This window comes from Vulpes vulpes, chromosome 11 (assembly GCF_048418805.1).
Source record: "Vulpes vulpes isolate BD-2025 chromosome 11, VulVul3, whole genome shotgun sequence".
NCBI classification, from domain to species: Eukaryota; Metazoa; Chordata; class Mammalia; order Carnivora; family Canidae; genus Vulpes; species Vulpes vulpes.
In genome coordinates, this window is record NC_132790.1 from 33,074,644 (window position 1) to 33,080,267 (window position 5,624).

General features: G+C 34.5%; 1 non-coding gene across 1 annotated transcript; it reads right to left on the minus strand.

Annotated features, from left to right (window-relative positions):
• Positions 1-385: 385 nt before the first annotated feature.
• Positions 386-525, minus strand: LOC112932349 (U4 spliceosomal RNA). The gene has a single exon (XR_003237459.1). It is a non-coding gene; the product is annotated as a U4 spliceosomal RNA (small nuclear RNA).
• Positions 526-5,624: the final 5,099 nt, after the last annotated feature.

Genomic DNA, 5,624 nt, shown 5'->3' on the forward strand with positions numbered 1-5,624 from the left:
TTTTTCAAGAAAAATGTGGAAAACTAGAAGACAATGGGGGGTGGTTTGTTTCAATTGCTAGAAGAAAATGTATAGATTGCAGACTAGATTTGATACCAAGGGAACAATATTTCTCATTAAAAAAAGCAAAACCTGGGACACCTGAGTGGCTCTGCTGTTGAACATCTGCCTTTAACTCAGGGTGCGATCCCGGAATTTCAGGATCAAGTCCCACATCAGGCTCTTTGCATGGAACCTGCTTTTCCCCCGTCTCCGTCTCTCTCTCTCTCTCTCTGTCATGAATAAATGAATAAAATCTTTAAAAAAATTTTAAATAAATAAATAAATAATAAAGTAAAACCTGCTGCTAGCAAACCCACTCTAAAAGAAAGCATTTCACAGACAAACTAATTTCACTAAAGGAAAATTATTCAAGCAGAAATAGTTATTCCACACAGAAGTCTGTTGAAGAATAAAGTTTTCAATTAGCAATAATCGCGCCTCGGATAAACCTCATTGGCTACGATACTGCCACTGCGCAAAGCTCTGTTGAAGAATAAAAACCAGAAAGAACAATATGTAAGTCTTTATAAAATATTGATTCTCTAGAATAATAATATTAATGTTTTATAAGGCTAAAATATATGACAATAATACATAGGAGGTGGGGGAAATGTAAATTAATCCCATAAGATCTAGAAAATAGTTTAAAAATTCCAATTTAAAATAGGTCTAACAATTCAAATATGAATGTAGAATGTGCAAAAGAAGTCAAGAAAAGTGATACAGGAAAGAAGAGACAAATTGTAATACATATAGTAAGATGTTTGATTTAAGCCAATAAAAATCAGTAATTAAAAATATATATAAATGAATTACACAATTAAATTTAAATGATAAAAGTTATCAGATTAGATCAAACTACACCCTATATAGCTGATAATAAGATTAAACAACAAACAATAAGTTTCTTTCAAAAATAGCACTTTAAATAAAGGGAAATAAAAATATTAAAAATAAAAGAAAAAAGACATACTTTTTCGAATATTATTCTTTGAAGAGTCTGCTTTGCAATTCTAATTTCTACAAGTAGGTATTGATATCACTGATTTTCAGCCTTTCTCTAACTTGCTTCTAAAGCTATATATTTCCTCTAAGCATAGCTTTAACTGCATTCCACAAATTTTGATAATTTTATTATTCAGTTCAAAATACTTTCTTTTGTTGGGATTTCTTCTTTTAACAGTATATGGCTTAATTTCCAAACACTAGGGATTTCCTTATCATCTTATTGGCATTGATTTCTAGCTTAATTCTTTTGTGATCAGAGAAATATCACTATGTACTTTCAATATTTTAATTATTGTTGAGATTTGTTTTGTTTCACCAAATGGTTGATTCTGGTAACTATAGCAGCAGCACTTGTATGTAGTCTGAAGTTGCCAGTGAGGGGTAATCTATACATGTGAATCTGGAAAAATGTATTAATCTTGCTGGTCAAATGTACACATTTCCTATGACTCTATCAATTCTACCTTTAATTCTCTTCATAATAGGAATATATATACATCAAACAGAACAGAAATGTGCATCCATATTGCAAACACACATGTCCATGCAAACACACACAGAAGATTCATAAATATAGATAGATATGTATATGTATTTTGGGGTGTATATCTATATATATATATCTATATATATACACACACACACACAAATGTTTGTTGCAGCATTATAATAGCAAATGAGTGAAAACAACCCAAATGTTCAAAAAGAGTAAAATGTTTATTTTTTTAAGATTTTATTTATTTATTTGAGAGAGAGACAGCATGCACAAGCAGAGGAGGGGGCAGAGGGAGAGAGAGAAGTTCTGGGCTGAGCTGGGAGCCAGATGGAGGGCTCCACACAGGGCTTGATCCCAGGACCCTGAGTTCGTGACCTGAGCCAAAGGCAGACACTTAACCAACTGAGGCAGTCAGGTGCCTCAAAAGCAAAATGTTTAAATAATGGATACAGATAAAAACTCAAGGTATACTCAATGACATGGATAAATCTCACAAATATAAAAACATGTAAGCATCACACACAAATGCCTAAATATTGGATTGAATTTACGTAAAATTCAAAAACAAGCATAACTAATCTAAGTGACAGAAGTCACCTTATTTGTGGTGGAGGCACAAGTGATCTTCTGGTGTTTGGCAGCATTCTTTACCTTGATCAGGGTGAAAGTCAACAAGCTATATGCTTATTATTTGTGCATTGTAATATGTGTATGTTAACATCAATTTAAAGACACTTTGTTTTTAATTTTTGACAAAAGCAGATGAAATGAAGAACATCGAAAATAGAGGTGACCCAGGAAACTGGCATAGCTAACTGAGGAGAAAGTCAATAATGCAAAAGATACTAAACAGGTAAAATATTTTTCTTTGAAATAATTGGTCTTTGTCTGATCCTCAAATTTATCATTTAACATAAGTACGAGACGTGTTACTAGCAATGGTACAGTGGGCAAACAGGCTTTGTGTGCAGACCTGGGATCTTGCCCCATTACTACTGACTTGTGTGTGAGCAAATTTTCTCATCTGTTATATGAGTGTCTCTGAGTTTCTATGCTTTGAAAGACAGAAGCAGAGGCATGGGCAGAGATATTACACTGAGCATAATATCTAGACCATAGTAATCAGTTAAAATTTAATTTCTACCCTTCTTCAATAAGTAGGAAGCAATAACGCAATGAGACATGGAAGGGTTGATTACCTTAGTTATATTGCTGTTGAATAAGTAGTAGAGCCAGAATCAGAACTCAGACTTCACAGGTAATACTACACCTTTATCCTACTCAGGTTTTTTCACTTCTATGAGCAGTCATTGGCTAGAATTAACCAGCTTCCCTATGTGAAAATGTCAACTCAGATGTTTAGACCTCAAGCCCTGCTTTTTCTTCAAAACAAACACTTTTTAGCCTATAAACTATCTTCTGAGAATTCATAGTTCCAAAGTAAAGCAACTTTACTTTGAAACTATAGACAGTGAGACAACTAAGTGGCTCAGTTAAGCATCCAGCTCCTGATTTCGGCCAAGGTCATGATCTTGGGATCCTAAGATACAGCTCCATGTGTGGCTCTGCACTAGGCAGGGAGTCGGCTTGAAGATTTGTCTCCCTCTCCTGCTGCCTCTCCTTCATCTTATCACATAAATAGATAAATCTTATAAAAAAAAACTAGATGGGAAATTGAATTCCTATCTTTCTCATAATTCTGAATATCAGCTCTTCTTTCATACATTCATTTCCTTTGAAAAGCCACATGTGTAGAATTATGCAACCACAACAGAAATCAAGATAGAGAACTATTCCATCATCACAAATACCTCCCCTATATTTAGGTCTTTAGAATAACAACCAGTAAATTGCTCTATCAGTGAAATAGAGAGGTGAAAGTTTCTCACACGGTACTTACCTTACTTGCCTGGTTGAGCAATTATGAGATAAACATATTTCACATGGGTGTAGTAGAGATGATTCATTAAGGCAACAGTGACTACAAGGTACACCTCCTCCAAAAATCTGCTGTGAAGAACTCTATTAATTGACCATTGGAATTTATCTTTCACTCTCATATCCCAAGGTAATTTTTTGATATTTCTATAGTAATAAATATATCACACTATTTTTTACAGAACATTATTCATCTATACCTTCCTCCTATAACAAATAAAGATATGACTATTTTTGTATCTTTAATAGCTAGACGATCTATCCCTCCCTCCCTCCCTCCTATAATTAGATCAACTAATTTTGTATCTCCTATCACTAGACCAACATAGTATCTAGGCCCCCCAAAATGGTTAATGAATGTTGTCATATTTTGAAAAATCATAAATATAAGAGTAGTATCAGGAAACATGCATTCTCTTATGGAAATACTGTCAGGAGCAGTAATTAAGAATAAGGGTTTGGGGGAACCTGGATGGCTCAAACAGTTAAACATCTCACTAGATTTCAGCTCAGCTCATGATCTCAGGGTCATGGTTTCAGGGTCATGAGATCAAGCCTAGCATTGGGCTCTGCATTGGGCATGGAGCCTGCTTAAGATTCTCTCTTTCTCCCTTTATCACACTCCCACCCCCTGCAATGTTGCTCTCCACCTTCCCAAAAAAAGAACAAGAGCTTTGGAATTGCAAAACCTGGGTCTCAAGTATTTTATATGCAACTACTTATCTGTATAAACCTAAACATTTTTCTAAGCCCTTATAAGTCTTAATTTCCTCATTTACATAAAAGGATATAATAATAGTACTTACACAATAGGGATGTTAGAAGTATTTATCAATATAATACATAACATATGGAGTTAAAATAGTGTCTAACAAATATTATATATTCAGTAAATATTAGTAATTCTTCAGATAAAAAGAAAATGAGATAGAAATACCTCATTTTCCTTTAGAAACATTTATAAACACCTAAGTACAATTCTTAGGTGGAGATTCAATTTAATTACAGGAGTAGACAATTATTACTGTAACCTTAATCAAATTCAGGGGAAAAAATGAGTACTTATTCACTTGGAGACAAGAGAACAGTATTTAAGTGAATTCTAAAGTCAACCTCTAGAGAATTGATTGTGAACTTCACTCTTGACACGATGGCTAAATAAACAATTACTTATTAACTGCTGCCTGGAGGTTCACTTTTTAATCTCCTGAACTAGCGATAAAGTGAAGATTTGATTTGGAGATTTAAAATCAGGCTATTGATAATTTGCAGCTAAGGTGAGAAAGTAACAGGAAACAGGGAGGCTTGGGTCAAATGGCAAAAACACAATTTGGTTGTTGACCAAGAAGATGGGCTGAGGAGACATTTTTGGGTCTAAATATGCTTGGGATAATTTGCCCTCCACAGATGGATGACTGGGGCATTCCTCAATATCATTTAATGGTTTTCCCCTGCAGGGCACCAGAGGATTGCCTTGCCCTGCTTTGTATTTTTTTTTCCATTGTAAGAGCAGCACCTCCATTACCTGTGTATTTCATGTTGACAATGTGCTACTTACATGGTGGATACTTTTCAGAGGATTGTTGAAAATTGAAATGTTTAACAACCACAATCAATGGACATGTTGATGAAGAGAAACACCTGAGGAAAAAACTCTCAAGTATCAAGTCAGAGCTAAACATTAATCATGGGATAAAACCAGATTGTTTTAGCTCTGTATTCTGGGCTTATCACCAACTTGTAGTATGACCTTAGACAAGGACATTCACCTCTAAAAAATTATTTTTATTTGTAAAATGCGGGTAAGAGTATGAACCTTAAGAACATGTAAATAGGCACGCCAGGGCCAGGAGATGACTTTTATGCATATGCATTCATGCCCTACTCATCTCAAAGAATTGACAATACAACCAACACTTAGTAAGGAACAGTTTTAACATCAACCCCTCAAGTATGTCTAGCACCTTAAAGACGTAAGGTGTCTTTAAGTCTTTTCTTTTCTGTGATACTTTTCTGTGATACTTCTCAATCCACAGTTCTATCATGATAGCTCAGTTGTATGATTGTCCCTCTAAAGAATTTAATATCCTAACTACTCTTTCTATTAAGAACTGGTGGAGATCCTAGAGACGCTCTAAAA